The sequence below is a fragment of the Otolemur garnettii genome, unplaced genomic scaffold, assembly GCF_000181295.1.
Source record: "Otolemur garnettii isolate 467f Iridium unplaced genomic scaffold, OtoGar3 scaffold00008, whole genome shotgun sequence".
Lineage (NCBI taxonomy): Eukaryota > Metazoa > Chordata > Mammalia > Primates > Galagidae > Otolemur > Otolemur garnettii.
This window is the reverse complement of record NW_003852403.1, coordinates 26,087,086-26,106,610: the sequence shown is the minus strand read 5'-3', so window position 1 is coordinate 26,106,610 and position 19,525 is coordinate 26,087,086. Positions and strand designations below refer to the sequence as shown.

The window sequence follows — 19,525 nt, the reverse complement described above, 5'->3', positions numbered from 1 at the left end:
CAGCAACCTCCAACTCCTGGGCTCAAGCGAGTCTCCTGCCTCCGCCTCCCAAGTAGCTGGGATCACAGGCGCCCGCCACAACGCCCGGCTACTTTTTGTTTGCAGCCGTCATTGTTGTTTGGCGGGTCCGGGCTGGGGATTCGAACCCGCCATCTTAGGTGTACGTGGCTGGCGCCTTAGCCGGTTGAGCCATAGGCGCTGAGCCGGGGGGCTTAGGTTTTAACAGATAAATTTTGGGGGGACACAGACATTTAAATCATAGCACTTAAGAATTGTCTTTAAAAAAAAAAAAAAAGAATTGTCTTTTTGTTGTTGTTACTATTAACTTTATAATGTGTCTTCTTCAGTAAAAATGTCCAGATTTTTACTTGGTACTGAAAAATAATATGTCTTTATATGTATTTAAGAGGTTTATAATGACTTATCTGAAAGTCTATAAAATACACTAAAAATTTCAGAATTCAGTCATAATACTGAAAAACACTAAACTTCAACTTGTAAATGTCTTACTAAATTGAAAAATGTATTATTCACTTTTTGCATGATTTAAAAAATTTAATATTCAAATGTATCACATTTGTTGTATGTATCTATTTGGAAAATTTTTAATAACTTTAAAAATGATTTTGGCATCTTCTTAAGCAATAAAATGTAAAAATTTCTAAGTTTCCTTTCAGGACCCAAACAATTCTGTAAGCTATCCCACTTAAGCTCTTGTTAGCAAGATATCTTGATTCATATACAATGGGTAATGAGTGAATCAAGCTAATTAGCATATTATCACCTGAAACAATTTTCTTTCTTTGTTTTAAGAACATTCACAATTCTTTCTTCTAGCTGTTTAAAAATGTGCAGTAGTCACATTACAGTGCTATAGAACACTGGACTTTTCCCCTCTCATATAGCTGTAATTTTATATGCTTTAACCAATCTCTCTTTATCCTTCTACTGCCTACCTTTCCCAGCCTCTGGTAAGTAACCATGTTCTACTCTCTGATTCCTTGAGATCAACTTTTTTGGATTCCATATATGTGAGAATATAGTATTCGTCTTTCATACCTGATTTATTTTACTTAACAAAATGTCCTCCAGGTTTATTGCTGTGGCTGTGAATGAGTTTTATTTTGCTCTTTTTTATGGCTGAATAGTATTTTGTCTTGTATATACACTGTATTTTCTTTGTCTATTTATCTCTTGATGGATGGTTAGATTGATTCCGTACCTTAGCTATTGAAAATATCTCTTTGATCTCCTGATTTCCTTTCTTTTGGACATGTATCCAGTAGTGGGATTACTGGATCATTTGGTAGTTCTATTTTAGCTTTATAGGGAACCTTCATACTGTTTTCCATAATGCCTGTACTAATTTATATCCCTACCAACACTGTTTAATAGTTCTTTTTTTCCCTCATTCTTGCTAGCATTTATGATTTTTGCTTTTTTTTTTCTTTTCATAATAGCCATCCTACCTGGGCTGAGATGGTACCTCATTGTGGTTTTGATTTGATAATTAGTGATATTGAATATTTTTTTATACACTTTTTGGCCATTTGTATACTTTCTTTTGAGAAATGTCTACCAATTCATTTCTCCAGTTTTTAATCACCACTGTCTTTTTGCCATTGAGCAATTTGAGTTCCTTGTATATTCTGGATATCAATCTTGTGTCAGATGAGTAGTTTGCAAATATTTTTTCCATTCTTCAAGTTGTGTCTTCATTTTGTTGGTGTTTTCTCTATAGTGTAGAAACTTTTTAGTTTGATACAGTCTTATTTATCTATTTTTGCTTTTGTTTATTACAGTCTTATTTATCTATTTTTGCTTTTTGCTTTTGAGCTCTTACCCATAAAATCTTTTCCTAGACCGACATCCTGAAGCATTTCTTATGTGATTTCTTTTGGCAGTTTTATGTTTTTGGTCTAACCCTTAAGTCTTTAATCCATTTTGAGTTGATTTTTGTATATACTGAGAGACAGAGGTGTAGTTTTATTCTTCTGCTTGTAGATATGCACTTTCCCCAGCATCGTTTACTGAAGAGACTGTCCTTTACCCAGTGTGTGTTTTTGTCAAAAATCAGGGGGCTTATATATGTGGATTTGTTTGTTCAAGTATATATGTATGTCCTATTAATGTATGTGTCTGTTATGCTAGTACCATGCTGTTTTGGTTATTATAGCTTTGTAATTTTTTTTTAAAAAAAGAAATGGGATGTTGCCATGTTGTTCAAGCCAGAGTGCAGTGGCTTTTTACAGGTGTGATCATAGTGCACTATAGTCTCAACTCCTGGGCTCAAGTGATTCTCCTGCCTCAGCCTCCTGAGTAGCTGGGACAATAGGTATGTACCACTGTGCCTGCCTACTTTGTGGTATATTTTGAAGTCCCTGTGATGCCACCAGGACTTTTCTTTTTCGTGCAAAATTGCTATGGTTGTTTGGGGTCTTTTACAGTGCCATACAAATTTTAGGAGTTTCTTTTTTAAAAATTTCTGTGAAGAAGGTTATTGATATTTTGATAGAGATTGCATTGGATCTATACATTCCAATCTGTAAACAAGAGATGCATTTTCATTTATTTGTGTCCTTCAATTTCTTTCATTAAAGTTTTGTAGTTTTCCTTATACAGGTCTAATACCTCCTTAGTTAAATTTATTCCTAGGTATATTATTTTATTTTTTGTAGCTATTGTGAATGAGATTACTTTATTGCTTTTTCAGCTAATTTATCGTTAGTACATAAAAATGCTACTGATTTTTGTGTATTCATTTTTGTATCCTGCAACCTTATTGAATTTGTGTATCAGTTCTGAGAGTTTTTTGGTGGAGTCTTTAGATGGTCTGTATATGAGATCACATCATTAGCAAACAGGGACACTTATATTTCTTCTTTTCCAATGTGGATGCCTTTTATTTCTTTCTCTTGCCTAATTGGTCTGGCAAGGGCTTTTCTGTACTATGCTGAATAAGGGTGGTGAAGGTGGACATTCTTGTCTTGTTATAATTCACAGAGGAAACATTCCTTGTTCTGTATGGTGTTAGCTGTAGGGTTGTCATATATGGTCTTTATCATGTTGAGGTACATTCTTTCCATGGTTAATTTGTTAATGGTTTATATCATGAAGGGATATTGAATTTTATCAAATGCTTGCATCTATTGAGGTGTTCCTGTGACTTTTGTCTTTCATTTTATTGATGAAAATGGTATTATGTTTATTGATTTGCTTATGTTTGAACCATCTTTGCATCCTGGGATATGAAACAAATCCCACTGGATCATGGTGTATAATCTTTTTGTTGTGTTGTTGGATTTAGTCTGCTGGTATTTGTACATCTATGTTGGTCAGGGATATTGGCCTGTAGTTTTCTTTTTTGTTCTGTCTTTGTTCAGTTTTTGTATCAGTGTGAGACTGACCATGTAGATTTAGTCTGGAAGAATTCACTTTTTTGGAATAAATCTTCTGGAATGAATTGACGTGAATAGTTGCTAATTCTTTAAAAGGTTGATAGAATTCAGCAGCTAAGCCATCCATTCCATTCTAATTTCATTAGAAGATTTTTTATTACTGATTAGATCTTGTTATTTATTACTGATCTGTTCAGATTTTTTGTCTTGGTTCAATCTTGGTAGGTTGTATTTCTAGGAATTTGCCCATTTCCTTTAGGTTTTCTAACTGTTGGCATATAGTTGTTCATAATAGTCTCTTCTAGTCCTGTGTATTTCTGTAGTATCAGTTGCAGTGTCTCCTTTTTCATTTTTGAATTTGGTCTTTTTTTTTTTTAGTCTAGGTAATGGTTTGTTGATTTTATTGTTTCAAAAAAAAAAAGACAAAATATTTTTTTGACTGGGTGCATTGGCTAACACCTGTAATCCTAGCACTATTGTAACCTAGGTGGGAAGATTGCTTGAGCTCAGGAGTTCAAGACCAGCCTGAGCAAGCATGAGACCCTATGTCTACTAAACATAGAAAAATTAGTGGGGTATTGTGGTGGTGTCTGTAGTCCAGCTATTTGGGAGGCTAAGGCAGGAACACTTGAACCTAGAAGTTTGAGGTTGCTGTGAGGTAGGCTGATGCCATGGCACTGTGGCCTGGGCAACAGAGTGAGACTTTGTCTCAAACCCATCACCCCCAACCCCACCAAAACCCAATTTTTTGTTTTATTGGTCTTTTGTATTGTTTTATGAATCTCCATTTTGCTTATTTATGCTGTGATCTTTATAATTTCTTTCCTTATACTAATTTTGGGTATAGTTTATTTTTACATTTCTAATTTCTTGTGGTATGTCATTAGGTATTTCTTTGAAATCTAATGTTTGATGTAGGTGTTTTATTGCTGTGATTTTTTTTTTAAATTAGTATTGCTTTTGTGGTATTGCATAGGTTTTGGTATAGTTTCATTTATTTCTATAATTTTTTTTGGTTTCCTTCTTAATTTCTTTGTTATTTAATTTTCACACATTTTAATTTCCAGAGTTCCTTTTGTGACTAATTTCTAGTTTATTCCATGGTTAGCTGAAATGATACTTTATAAGATTTTGCTTTTTAAGAAATTTGTTTGGTAAGGCCTGTGTTTTGTCCTAACATATGAACTATCCTGGGGGATACTTAAGGTACTGATGAGAAGAATATGCATTCTGTAGCTGTTGGATGAAATGTTCTATAAATGTGTATTAGATGCATTTGATCATTTGTGTAGTTTAAGAAAGACTTTTTAATTGTTATTATTTATTTTGTGTCTTGATGATCTTTCCAATGCTTAGAGTGGAATATTAAAGTCCAATTGTTATTGTATTGGGCCCTGTGTTTTTCTTTAGACCTAATATTTGGTTTATATATTGAGTGCTTTACTGTTGGGTATATGTACATAGATAATTGTTATATTCCTTTGTTGAGTTGATTCTTTTATCATGATAATACTCTTCTTTGTCTCTTCTACTTTTGACAATTTCACTATAATTTTGGTTAAATTTATTGGGAAGTCTTTGAACTTCTTGATTCTGAATGCATATATCTCTCCCAAGACTTGGAAAGTTTCAGATATTATTTCATTAAGTAGATTTTCTGTGTATTTATTTTATTTTGGAATCCCTATAATGTGAAAATTTATTTGATGGTATTCCATAAATCCTGTGGGCTTTCATCTTTTTATGTTCTTTATTTTTTTATTTTTTTATTTTTTTATTTTTTTGAGACAGAGCCTCAAGCTGTCCCCCTGGGTAGAGTGCCGTGGCATTACAGCTCACAGTAACCTCCAACTCCTGGGCTCAAGCGAGTCTCCTGCCTCCGCCTCCCAAGTAGCTGGACCACAGGCGCCCGCCACAGTGCCCGACTATTTTTTGGTTGCAGCCATCATTGTTGTTTGGCGGGTCTGGCTGGGGATTCGAACCCGCCACCTTAGGTGTATGTGGCTGGCGCCTTAGCCGGTTGAGCTATAGGCGCGGAGCCTATGTTCTTTTTTCATTGTGTGATGGATTATTCCAAAATACCTATTTTCAAGTTCATTTTCTTTTACTTGATCTAATTCATCATTTAAACTCTTCAATGTACTTTTTATTTCATCCATTTAGTTCTTTAGCTGTAAGATTTGCTTGATTCTATTCTGTTCTTTTCTTTTGAGGGGGACAGAGATCTCAGTCGCTTGTGTTGGAGTTGCCTTCCCACCACCCTGGATTGTTTGCTTCTTGGAGTGTAGGTTGCTGCATGGGCTTTTGTGCTTGAGTCATGGCTGTATCTCTGCGTTCAACCAGGGTCGTGGTCTTGTAGCCTTCTTGTAGGGCTCACAGTGGGAGGATGGTGGGGCCACAGGGGTACAGAGGAGCAGGGGATGTTTGGCCCAGAGAAAGATGTACTCTGGTAGTGATTCCCTTCTCAAAATGACACTATATCATAGCTGGTTGGGAACTAGAAGTTGGTGGGGCAGGGACTGAGAGAAATTCATTCGCTTGAAGTGTTACTACCACATGGACTCCACCCAGCTCTTTAGACCATGGTCAGGATATGGCAGGGCTGTGGGGCTTTTTTGTAGCTAGGATTGCAAATGTCTGTGGTGGTGGTAGAAATTGCTGGAGGTCTTCAGCTTACATTTTTCTTGCAGTGAGGAATCTGTCTTTGTTCTGAACAGATTTCTGCCTCTCTACGATGCAGTTCTGGGTTTTGTTTCCAGAGTGCTTTCATCACTCCTTCCCTAATTCCAGTGTTCTCCCTCAGATATTCTACTTAGAGTGCAGTATTTGTTGTTTTGGTTCTTTGTGCAGGAGGTACATTGACTACCTCTAGTCAGCCATTTTGAGATTCCCTCCATTTCTGACTACATGAAATTTTACATTTGGAAACAATGGAGTGTTTTAAAAGTTTCCTTTGTTACCTCTTAGCAACAGCAAACAAATAATATTTTTTTGGATTGCATTTTTATAAGTGATAAAACTTTTAGTATTGGGATGAGGTGACTGAAATTTCTTGAAAAAAGTTGCCAGAAATTTTTTTGATCTTGGCCATAAGAAATGAGCTAAATATTTGAGTACACAAAGCATGTATTTAATTTCTACTAGAATCCTATGCCACATTTTATTATATACAGATATTTCTTTTGGCTTTCAAGTAGAAAAATGAAGTAAAAGCTTTCTGCTGTTTTGTGATAACTATGTGATCAAAGTTTGAGGAGAATGAAAGCTGATAAGATATATTAAGCTAATATTAATTACATTTTGAACTTTATATTTTTGTATATTTAGGTACAACATATTAATTTAGGTCATTTTTAATTTTCCCTCTCCCTTTTTCTTTGTGAACTTTAAAAAAGATTACATGGTTTTGAAGCAGAGTGGTTTGCTGTCAGTTATTGTTTATTTGCCATGGCTCTAAATCAAGTTTATAAATCAGAAAATAGTTTTAGCTCCCTAAGTGAAGCCAGAAGTGTCAGTTGTGGTGTTCGAACCAGTGGGATGTCCTTGCCTTTGTGGGCAGTGGGCAGTTCATACTGATCATCTCAGAAGCACCAGTGGCATCTGCAGTCTTGCATTTCATAGAAGAACCTAGATGCTCAGTGAAATCAAAGTAAGCTAAGCCCGTGGGTTACTCAGTGAGCAAGAGGCTGATTTTTTGGAATTTAGGATAACCATGACATTATGCTGTTTTTTTTGGGGGGGAGGCAGGCTAGTTTTGAACCCACCACCTCGCGTACATGGGGCGGGTGCCTTACCCCTTTGAGCCACAGGTGCCGCCCCCATTATGCTGTTTTCTAACCTGGATGTGGGTAAAGACAACTATTGCCACTTCTCTGTTGTCATGGAGGTTGTTGTTCTCTCATCCAGAGGAACCACTGATGTGTCAGTTGTAGTCTTGAACTGGTCTGTAGGGAAGTCTCACTTCTTTATGAAAAGGCACTATAAAAACCATTTTATATATGACTTTAGTAAATATGGCTGTGTATGGTCCTGGATATTTAAGAAAAATGGATGAAATGATGTTCTTTAGAAATAATTCATTTTATTTATTTATTTTTAGTAATTATCTATGAAATAATGTACTTTTAAGTATAATTTTGTCCTTTTCATTTTACATAGGATTGGTATAAAAGGGTTACTCAAGAATTGGATGCTGGTCCCTTTCTTTTTTGCATCTTATCTGATTTATTTATGTACCTTTTTTTTTTTTTTTTTAAATCAACTCATTTAGCTATCAGAGAAACTTTTTGTAAGCCAAGTATTCTGTTTACTGACTCACTGATTCATCTTCTGGGTATAATGAAACCTTGATTTCTTTTTCTTACTCCTCTTTTTCCTTTTCTCTTCTTTTTGTTTTTTCCTGTCTACACTCTCTCCTTTTTCTTTCTGTAAGGCAAGAGATCTAAGAAATGTGTGAGTAAATATGCCTTCTATTTAATATTTCCTGTCCATGAATGGAGAAGTATGCATGCATAAATGAAATCCTGTGAGTAAAAGATAGGGTGTTCATTTTTGTTGTCTTTTGGAAGATGGAGACAATAATGCTGAGCTTTCTTGTGTTCTCCTTCTTTGTACTGTATCTATCATTCCCATGTGCATTACTATTAAATCTTGTATATATATACACATATGTGCATAATTCTGATAATATATAAAATGACTTTTTGCATTTATAAATGGTTAGTGATTAAAATGCTAAATTCCAGGGCAGCCATTTACTTGAAGCTGAGTGGGTCAATTAATCATAACTTGATAATTGATAAATATCTTGATAACATAACATAAGCTTGATAACATAAAAATGAAATTAAAAAATAGAAACAGTTAATCATCCAATATGTTCTCACAGCAGAAAGGAGTATTCTAATAATTGAATATTTACAAAGAAATCTAATTTAAACTTTTAACTACCAAATCATTAGAAATTATATTGTAACATATATGTGTATATTCTTCTGTTTATAAAAATAATGAATGTTTATTATAGAGAAACTTTGTCTTGCCCTTTTTCTATTTTAAATATTCAGCAATACTATTTAGTAATAGCCCCTGTTAGCCCTTTCTTTTAGCCTTGTAGTCTTTTAATTTCTTTCTGTGATTATGTATATATGCTTATATATTTTAAAAATCAGGGTTGTATTGAGCATATTGTAAAATATTGAAAATTTTTATTATAGTTGCTTTTAAAATTCTTTATATAATTTTGTGACTGTTTGAATACAGTAATTTTCTTGGTGTGTTAAGATCACTAGTTGGATATTTACTTTTGTACTCCGGGGTGTCTCTCATCTTATTTATATGTTTTCTCGTAATGTTAATCTCTTTCCTGAAGCTAGGGTCCCAGCCGTTCTTCCATTCATCTACTTTTTGGTTTGGTAACTAAGAGTTTTTAGGAATTTTATTAAGCATCCATAATATCCAGAGAGAAATTTAAAGAGTAAAGAGCAGAGTTTTTTTGCTGAGATTTGTGGTTTTATTTCCATCTTGTTCCTGTGGGAGCAAGAATAATGGTCTCAGAGATGACCATGTCCTAATTCCCAAACCTGTGAACATGTTACCTTATATGGCCAAGAGGCTTTGCAGATGTGATTAAATTAAGAATTTCAGGACAGAGAGATTATCCTCTTTTAGCCAGTGTGCCCAAGGTAATTGTCAGGGTCCTCATAAGAAGAAAGGTCATAGTCCGAGAGGAGGAGATGTGATGACAGAAGCAAAGGTTGGAGTGAAATTCTTGAGGCTGAGGAAGAGGCCATGAGCCAAGGAGTGCAGATGGTCTTTAGTAATTGGAAAAGGCAAGGATGTTAAATTTTCCCTATCTCCAGATGGAACAGGGCCCTGCTGATGCCATGATTTTAGCTTATAAACTCCATTTAGGGTTTTTGACCTCCAGGACATCCAGATAATGAATTTGCAATGTTTTAAGGTAATAAGTTTATAGTTACATCTTACAGCAACAATAGGAAACTCTTATGCCCCCAAACAGTGAGGGTTTGGGGGACAGAACGGTATTCTTTACTTTTTAAAATCCAATATAGAATACAGAATAAATAGATTACTAACTAAAAGGCACAAAGGAATGGCTAAATGAATAAAGAAACGAATACTGACTTGAATGCCTGACTTTCAAAATTAATAGTCTTGGAGAATTGTATCAACATTGACAAGAATGGTATTGCAAGGCAGTAGATTAAAAATAAAGCCTTTTATAACCTTTAGAAGAATTAATAACTGATACCTGTTAGTTCATTAAAAATAAGCTATGCTCAGGGATATAATTTCCCCATTTAATTAAATGTTGTTTATGTGTTTTCAGACACCCTTGCAGGACAAAAAGAGAAACATTTTTCAAGTGTTATCTTAATACTGAATTTTCTCAAGTGTTATTAACAAGTGGCTAAAGGCATCACAAATGGAACGTACTTTCTCATTGCCAGCTGGTGCATATCAATAGATTTTGCTGGAAGAATGACTCTGTTTTAACACGTTCTCTTATTTCATAGGTCAGTTCATTTACCTAAAGCAAAAATTTATGTCCTGTAGTCACCACCCCTGCCTGTGAGATTCCAGCTGCTGTGAGAAGTGATTAATGGGCAGTGATGCCATCTTGGCAAGACCATTGTTCCTGGTGGTCAGGTACTGCGTCTACTATGCTTGTGTTGTTGGCAGGTATCCCCTCTCCTTCTGGTGTATTTATGAGAGACACCCTTGCTCGGAGTGTGTGTGTGTTCTTCTGTTCCTCATTTTCAGCAAGTTTGCACATTAGAATTTTGGAGAAGGGATACGTAGGCCATCTCCTTTGAGATTCTCAATATAAAGCACAGTTGGAACCTGATGGGAGAATCATTAAAAAGTGTAAAACTAAAAATTGCTCATAGTCTGGGGAAAGGTGGTTCAGTGAGCAGGACCAGAACTTAGCCTCTCTAGAGGCCTGTGGCATCATAATTAATGTGCACGATGATGACCTGGATTAGACTGTGTCTCTTGTGACTTCAGCAAGATGGGAAAAAAGTGTTTTAACATGTTTATAGGAAACTTTCTATGCTTGATGGTTAACTTATATTTTGTTGTTTTGCTTAAGGGTAAAAACTTTAGTTTTTTATGATCATCTAGTCCCCAAAGCTGAGGTTTTTTGCATATCTCATTAATCAGCCTTTCCCACAACCTCTCAATAAATTATTTGGATTCTGTTTTCTTCATTTAGGGCAGTTATGAAGAAAAAGAAAAGACAGTAATTTGTAGTGTCTTAGGGAAAAAATATTATTTCCAACCTTTCAATTGGCTTATTTGACTTTGTTATTTCAATATTTATTTTAAAAAGTATTAATACTTTAAAAAATATTTTTAGAATATTATAGGCGTACAAATATTTTGGTTACATGGATTGCTTTTCTACTACTTGAGTTAAAGTTACAAGTATGCCCATTACCTAGATGGTATTGTGTACATTGTACCCATTAGGTATGATTTCACCCATCCTTTCCATTTCTACTGCTTGATTTCTACTGGTTTTACTTCTATCTGTACAAATGAGTGCTGATCAGTTGCAACTTAATAATACACGGTGGTGTTTGTTTTCCATTCTTACAATATTAGGAGAATGGTCTCAGATTCTATCCAGATTGTTGTAAAAGGTGTTAATTCATTTTCTTTTTACGGATGAGTAGTACTCCATGGTATACATATACCTTGTTTTCTTAACCCATGAATTGATGGACCCTTGGGTTGAATCCACATCTTTGCAGTTGTGAATTGTGCTATACTATATATTCTATCACAGGTGTCTTTTTGATAACATGCCTTTTTTTTCCTTAGGGCAAATACTTAATAGTGGGATTGCTAGATCAAATGGTCACTTTACTTTAGTTTTTTAGACCATATAGATTTCCATAGAGGTTGTCCTAGTTTGTCTTAGTTTGCCGTCCCACCAATAGTCTATATGTGTTACGTTCTCTCTGCATCCATGCCAGCATCTGTTGTTTGGGGACTTTTTGATAAAAGCCATTTTCAGTGGGGTTAGGTGATATCTCATGGTAGTTTTGATTCTCTGATGATTAGTGATGGTAAGCATTTTTTTTTTCATATGATTGTTGGCCATTAGTCTATTGTTTTGAAAAGCTTTTGTTCCTAACTTTTGCCTACTTTTTAATGGAATTGTTTGATTTTTTTCTTGCTGATTTACTTGAGTTCTTTGTAAATTCTGCTATGAGTTCTTTATTGGATGTATAGCATGTGAATATTTTCTCCCATCCTGTAGTTGTGTTTTTCTCTGTTGATGTTGCCTTGATGATGCAGAAGTTTTAAAAAATTTAATAAAATACAATTTGTTTATTTTTTTTTCCACACAAAGTATAGGTCATTTATTTTCCTTCTAGCCCGGGGTTCCGTACATAGATGGCTTCTCTTCGCCTTTTGGATTGATAATTTTCTCCAGGTTGCTGATGATGATATGATAGAGCTCAGCATAGAAGGCCCTCAGGCCCAGCACCATGGCCCTAAGCTCCCCATACACTGCCTCATCTCACTCGTGCACCAAGGCTTGGTAATCTATTACATGGGTCTCCTTAGAGGCCTTAGCCACAGCATCCCCACGTTCTGAGAAGTACTTGGAAATGGTTGTCTGGAAGGCTTCCACTTTGGTCTTAACTGCATTCACCTTCTCCAGCACCTTCTCCTGAATTGCTACCACAAAATCATTTCCATTCTCAATCTTAGGGATCAGGTGCTAGATCCCTGTGATCAGCAGAATGCACTTCTCTTTAAGAGTCTAGACTTCTGGCTTAACCAGGGCAAGCAGGGACAAGACTTTCTCATTACCAGGGAGAAATCCACACTTAGGGACTCCTTTCTTCTCCTGCTTATCTGTTTCCATCTCGTCATCCTTGGGCGGAGGGTCTGGGATGGGGATATCCAGTGGGGCCTGGAGGGAGGTCAGGTCAGCCACATTGAAGGAGTCATCTTGCAAGAGCTGGTTCAGGTATATGATTTTCTGTGGCAAGAATCTGTAGAGGAACTCCTCAGCCTCCTGGAAAAGATTTTGCCTCAAGACATCCACCTTCTTGAGGGCCTCCCCACTCAGGCGTACTCCACAAGACTTGGCCATGCTGCTTCAGTTGCTAGATCGGTCTCCCTGTTTATTTTTGTTGTTGCAGTTATTACCACTGAAGTGGGTCTTTATAAATTCTTTGCCTAGGCTGATATCTAGAAGTTTTACAACATGTTCTTCTAGGATTCTTTTGGTTTCAAGTCTTAGATTTAAGTCTGTAATGCATTTTGAATTAATTTTAATGAGTGTTAAGAGTTATGGATCCTGTTTCCATTTTTAGTGTAGTTTTCCCTATTCCACTGATTGAATTGGGCTTCTTTACCCAGTGCATATTGCTGTGTACTTTGTTAAAGATCAGATGGCAATATGTGGTTGGTCTTATGTCTGGGTTCTGTTATGTTTCATTGGTGTATATGTCTGTTTTTGTGCTGGTACCATACCATACTGTTTTGGTTACTATAGCCTTGGGATATAGTTTAAGGTTTGGTAAAGTGGTGCCTCCAAATTTGTTCCTTTCGTGTAAGGGTTCTTTTCTGGTTTCAGATAAAGCATAGAACTATTTTCTCTACATCTGTGAAAAATGATGTTTTGATGGGAATTACACTGAATTTGTAAATAACTTTGGGTAGTTTGGACATTTTATTAATAACAACATTGACCAATAAATACTTAAAAACTCTCTTGGGTTGGGTGAGGTGCCTTACACCTGTAATCCTAGCACTTTGGGAGGCTGAGGCAGGAGGATTGCTTGAGGCTAGGAATTTGAGATGAGACTGAGAAGCATATTGAGACACTGTGCAAAAAATAGAAAAATTGACTGGGCATGTTGGCATGTGCTTATAGTTCCAACTACTTGGTAGGCTAAGGCAGGAGTATTGTTTGAGTCTGTAGTGAGCTATGATTGGGCTACTGAACTCCATTCTGTGTGACAGAATTGAGATCCTGTCTCAAAAAACAAAACAAAACAAAAACCAGTTCTCTCTTGTAGCAGTAATTTTGCAGGCAGTGACATTCTACTGTAAGCAACTTTTTGGCTGTCTGAGTTTAGGTAATTTACCTTGTGTCTCTACTTCGGGTTTCTTATCTCAACAGTCAGTGGTATTCTTGTCCTTAGAAAAGCTTTCTTAGAGTCCTATTCACTAAGTAGTGCTGGGAAAATTGGATAAGCACATGTAAAAGATTGAAACAGGATCAGTATCTCTTACCGGTCATTAATTCAAGCTCACTTAGAGCTTTCTAAGGACTAGATGAGGAGATGCAGAAGCCTGGTGCACACTACCTGGAATTAAATGCTCTCTACACATGACTCCCTGCTTTCCCTCCTCCTCATGACCCCTGGTGACATTCCTGGTACTTTCAGGAGGCCAGACCTGACGGCGAGGTGCCAAATAGAACCACAAGACTTTGATAGGAAGGGGCTGGCTTGGGAATGCCCTGAAGTAAGCAACATTTGGTTTGCTCCTTTCTGAAAGGAATTCTCCTTGAGAGCACCACATTCTAAACCCAGGTCAAATTTGTTCCAAGGCCTTCTAAAGCTAATTCTGTATTATGTAGCACTTATTTTAATGATCCAGTGGGTTATCTCTTCACCTCAAAGATTAAACCGAGAATTCCTTCTGGCATGGATGAAAGGAAAGGAAGAAGGGTTGTTGGCCAGCAAAAACAGAATAGAAGAGAAATTTATGCCCAGAACGCCCACATGAGCACACCACATCCACTCGAAGGAGGCTTTTCAATCCCAAAATTCCAGCCAGGGTTTTTTTAGGTAAGGATTGGTCTTTGTGCTGGATGTTTGTCTTGGACTTCTTCACACGTTTCCCTATTCCTGTGCTCCATTCTCTCCTCCTTGCCTTCTCTGCACTCAGTGGATCCTCAGAAGGAAGATGATAAGAATCACATATCTGACCACCCTTTTTGAGAACTCTGAAAATACTGAGGCCTTCCTAATGAGGGGACATCTGGCCAAAGCCACTGGCCATTGGCTTGTTGTGCAGTGGGTTTGGAAGTTGAGGAGTGCTGTGACTATGCAGGCTTCCCTGCTTTACCTTTTGTATTCCTGAGGATCTTTTTTTGGAGACAGAATCTCACTCTGATGCACTTGGTAGAGTCCTATAGTTTCATAGCTCACAGCAACGTTAAACTCCTGCGCTCAAGCGATCTCTTCACCTCAGCCTCCCAAGTAGCTGGGACTATAGGCACCCGCCACAATGCCCAGCTTCTAGCTCATTTTTGTATTTTTAGTAGACATGGGGGGGGGTCTCACTCTTGCTCAGGTTGGTCTCGAACTCTTGAGCTCAAGCAATCTATGCGCCTCAGCCTGTTAGAATGTCAAGATTACAGGCATGAAACACTGCTCCTGGTCTCTGAGGATCAGTTTTTATAAAAAGACAAGTTATCCTACTTACATTACCCTTGAGAATTCTCAACTGGGGCTTTCAAAAATTTTGCCTCTTCCAAATAGCAAAGGTAGGGAAGTCAATCTGGATAGGTTTGACACAAGCTCAAGTGCTGATTGTGTATGTTTAAAAGTTACAGTGGAAGGAGGGAGATAGCACTTCAAGTTAAGTAAGCTGTGTGGAGAATACAGTTTATACGTCTAGTAGTCTTCATTTGGAGATGGTGTGACTCAGAGTTCATCGACACAGAGTTTCCTGGAAACTCTCCAGTCTCAGACCTCTTTAATTACATGGAGTGCTGCGTTTTCCTTCTTGTTGCCATTCCTCTCACCACAAGGAACATGTGTACAAGTCATAATATTTAAACATATTGAGGGTTCTATACTGCAATGGAAAAGGAATGTCAGGAATGTTTTGAGGGGAAATATTTATTTTTTATGACTGTTCTTCAAATCTATAGCTTTGGGAACTGTAACTTAAGATGAGTTTTCGTCAACTGCAGTAAGTGGTAAAGAAGCAAACATGATTGCCTAGTTAGAGCATGCATTGAAGGTCTGTGTATTTCCCGGTTCTGGGGACTTCAAATCAAAGCACCCTCAGTGGAAAATTTGCTTAAAAATGAGAGACGCAGTGTCCAGTTCCGACGTCAGGGCGAGCGGCATTATCTTTGGCTGAGGTTCTCTCCTGTCTTGCCCTGTAACATTGAGCTGCAGGCTGTAGCGTGATGCCTGCATGTGCTTTTCCTGGCTGGCTGTCCTCTTAGGTTTGGCCCTGGTAGATTTAAAGGTTCTCCAAGTTGGCCAAACCTACCGATGAACTCTCTGAGCGTGATAGGTTGGAGGTGGTGGCAGAAGCAGCCAAGATGAGTAGATTCTGGTGTTGAAAGAGGATGAAGTGGAGCGATTCGGAACAGATGCAGAGTTACTTATTTCAATTGATCCCATCTTTGTAGGCTTCTTTTCAACTTTAGAATGGCTTCTTACTTTGGCTTTGTATGTTTATCTTTCCCTTAACTTTCCAGCCATAATATATTTGAGTCAGCAGAGCTTAGAATTTGTGCCTAATTGGTGCAAATACAGTTTGGAAACTTAAAGGTTAGGTAAGTTATGTGCGAGTAGGAAATTTAACTTAAACCAGAACTGTGTATTTCCCAGACCTGAACCCATTTAATCTGGAATCACTAAGCCAATGGCCAATTTAACATCAGTGCAGTCTAAATGGATACAAATGAGTAGCAAGTGTAATTTTGGTTGGATCAAATGCTTTTAACTTCATGTGAAACATAAAGTAGGGCCTGTGTTTGTGAAATGTTTCATGACCCCATTTTCATTTGGGGTTTGTTGACCCCATTTTCATTTGGGGTTTACTGCTGCTGATCATCTTTTGTTCTTTTTGTATGGAGTTGTTTGCTTGACTCTGGTCATCTTTAGTACCCAGCCAGTGTATCCACTTCACCAGTCGCTCATTTCCTTTACCTTCATCTGCCCTTGCTGTATATCCCATGCATTCTAGACTTGCCTTGCTGCTGGAGATCAATTTGAATTGTGAATCTGACTTCCCGGTTCTTATTTCTGTTTTTAGAAAGGCAGTCTGATAAAATTCTCCCATCCAGGCTGACCAGTTCTGAATGGTTTAATAAGAATCATAAATCTGCATAATTTTATTGGAAAGAACTTTATTCTTCCCCTAGGCCTATCAAAGTACCTACCCCGTGGAAGATGATTAATTAAATACTTGCTAATTGAACTGATATGGTCAGATGGTGCATTATTTTTTTTTATAGATTATCACATGAGAAGCCAGATTTAAAGAGATTGATTTGTGTCTGTATCTACAGATACCTAGCATATATCTGTTTTTAAATATGTAGAGACTAATGCTAGAAGAACAAAATAAAAACAAGGATTGTATCTGGGAGATGGAAAGTGTGAAAAAACCAGACGGCCAGAGGAAAAAATATGCTATTGGTCTCTCAGCATTGGGAGTGAGGACTGAAATAACGGTGAACATTTTACATTAAGAATGTATTTTTTTTCTTTGAAATTGAATTTCACCCTGTTGCCTTGGCCACTACATCCTCAAACTCCTTTGCTGAACGGATTCTTCTGCCTCAGCCTCCCCAATAGCTGGGACTACAGGTGTGTGTCACCACACCCTGCTAATTTTTCTATTTTTTGTAGAGCTGAGGTCTAGCTCTTGATCCTGAGCTCAAGCTATCCTCCTGCCATGGACTCCCAGTGTTACAGGAGGGAGCCTCATTGCACCCAACCGGTATTCTTTGATAGGATAATTTTCTGTCATTATGGTATTATATGTTCCATCATATAGGTATTTTGGTTATGTTGGGGGTGAGAGAGATTTGATACTTACTATTGAGAATTCTTCATCAGTGTTAATAAAAGGAAACAGATGCAGGTAATTCATATTTGACTTTGGATTCTGTGTTATCTGAGATTTTACCTCAAATAGAATTAACAGCACAGCCCCTTGATGTGGCTTGAATTTTGGAAGCTGCATATTCTCCTTCCCCAGTTCTCCGTCTCTCTTCCTCTACTTTCTTTTTCTCATTCTTACTTGTAAGTGGGACTATCTTGGAGGTTGCATAGGGATACCCTGAGCTGAATTGTCAGCTTCTGTAACTTGGGGTCCAGCTGATACAGCTGATAGCATGTTAAAATAGTCAATAAATATTCGCCTTACTATTTTTCTTGCAAGAAGAGGTAGCTTGATTCTTTTTTTTTTTTTTTTTTTTTTTGAGACAGAGCCTCAAGCTATCCCCCTGGGTAGAATGCTGTGGCTTCATAGCTCATAGCAACCTCCAACTCCTGGGCTCAAGTGAGTCTCCTGCCTCAGCCTCCCAAGTAGCTGGGACCACAGGCGCCCAGCTATTTTTTGGTTGCAGTCGTCATTGTTGTTTGGCGGGCCTAGGCTGGATTCGAACCTGCCACCTTAGGTGTATATGGCTGGCGCCTTAGCCACTTGAGCCACAGGCGCCGAGCCGATTCTTAATAAAAGATAACTAGATTCTGAATTTCATACAACAGAAAATCAGACTTGGCCTTTGTTATTACTGAAGATACTGGCTTTGCAAGGCAGATTTCCTGCAGTTTTTAAGCCCCTTCAAAGGCGGTTTGTAGCAGTTAGATAACAGTGCTGAGTGAGAGGGAGTAGATATTGCTGATGGTCAGAGATCTGAAAGAGGCTTTTGCTAATGCCCCTAAGCCAATTTGATGGTTAATAATTCTTTGGCTCTTATGGGTAGGCGTACATAGTATAGTAGATGACAAGGTGAGGGCTGTAGGCTGTCTCCTCAGCAGCTTTTTTGCCAGGCAGTGTGTAACTACCAATGTAGATCTCATGGTGAATTCTGCCTCATATGCACAACCTCTCAACGAGTAAGGCCTAGTCATGTGACTCTTCTATAGCTCAAGGAGGTGCCAGTGCTCTGTCCTTTCAGTACTCATGTAGTTCTACACATAAGATATGCATTGAGGCAGAAGGGAAGTCATTGAGGCAGCGTGAGTGACTTACTCGCCGTCCTTCACAGTTGGAATCCTAAGTTGGGGTGTTAATCCAAAGGGTTGTGGCAATGGGGCCACATTTCTCAGTTTCTCTGCCTGTCTAGTCAAGGGCAGGGGTCCACCATGGTGTTTCTAAACTACTCCACATTTAAGAAAAATATCATTGTTTTGCCTGTGAAACACACTATAGAACCTCTGTAAGTTGACCGCCCAAGGGATTTACAAACTAGTCAACATACAGAGGTGGTCACCATAAGGAACTAGGCCTACCGTACTGATACGTACATGTAGTGCATGTCCATTCTTTGAAAATCAGGTCAACCTAAGGAGGCGGTCAATGTAGGCAGGTGGTCAACTATGGCGTTTCTATTGTAATTTTTAACATCTAACTTGTTAATTAACAAAGCCTTTAGTGTTCATGACAAATTAAGAAATTGAAGACTTCTTCCCCCTGACTCTGGAGTGGAAGCTTTCTAGGGCTTTCTGACACTAACTAAGGAAGTACCTTTGGGATGTGTTTTCACCTGGGGTAACTCACTCTCCTGGGGCAAAGGTCAGAACCAACTGTTGTGTTTGTTACACAAGCAGTACTGAAGTATTTTAAAAATAATTACAAACACAACAGAAGGATGTTTTGTGATTCTTCTTGCATGTGAGAATCAGATTGGGGGATGCATTTGGACATGAAAATGTTGAAATATAAGGAACATTTTTGTGGTGGATGGGAAAAATTGAAAACACATTTGATGTTGAGACTGTCCTGGAAAACCTAAGACACGTGGTTGCCAGAGAACAGGCCTTTTCAGTTTGCTTTTTTCTGGCCCAGATGCCACAGGGAAGTGGAGATAAAAATACAGAATGCAGGCTAGTAAACTTTTTCTTCCCATATTATATACACATACATACACACATATATACACACTTTATTTTATATATTTAATTTTATTTTTTTGAGACAGAGTCTTATTCTATGGCCCAGGTTAGCATGCCATGGCCTCTGTCTAGCCCACAGCAACCTCAAACTCCTGAGCTCAAGCAATTCTCCTGCCTCAGCCTCCTAAGGAGCTGGGAGTATAGGTAGCTACCATGAGGCCTGGCTGATTTTTCTTTTTCTTTCTTTCTTTCTTT

At 37.6% G+C, this 19,525-nt stretch overlaps 1 protein-coding gene and 1 pseudogene across 2 annotated transcripts in view; one reads left to right on the top strand and one right to left on the bottom strand.

The window, feature by feature from the left end:
* Nucleotides 1–19,525, top strand: part of BICC1 (BicC family RNA binding protein 1) — a 293,563-nt gene that overhangs the window by 34,296 nt on the left and 239,742 nt on the right. The gene's annotated exons all lie outside the window — the stretch shown is intronic.
* LOC111723130 lies at nucleotides 11,806–12,560 on the bottom strand (annotated as a pseudogene). The gene has a single exon (XR_002771738.1). The product of XR_002771738.1 is annotated as a proteasome activator complex subunit 2 pseudogene (transcript).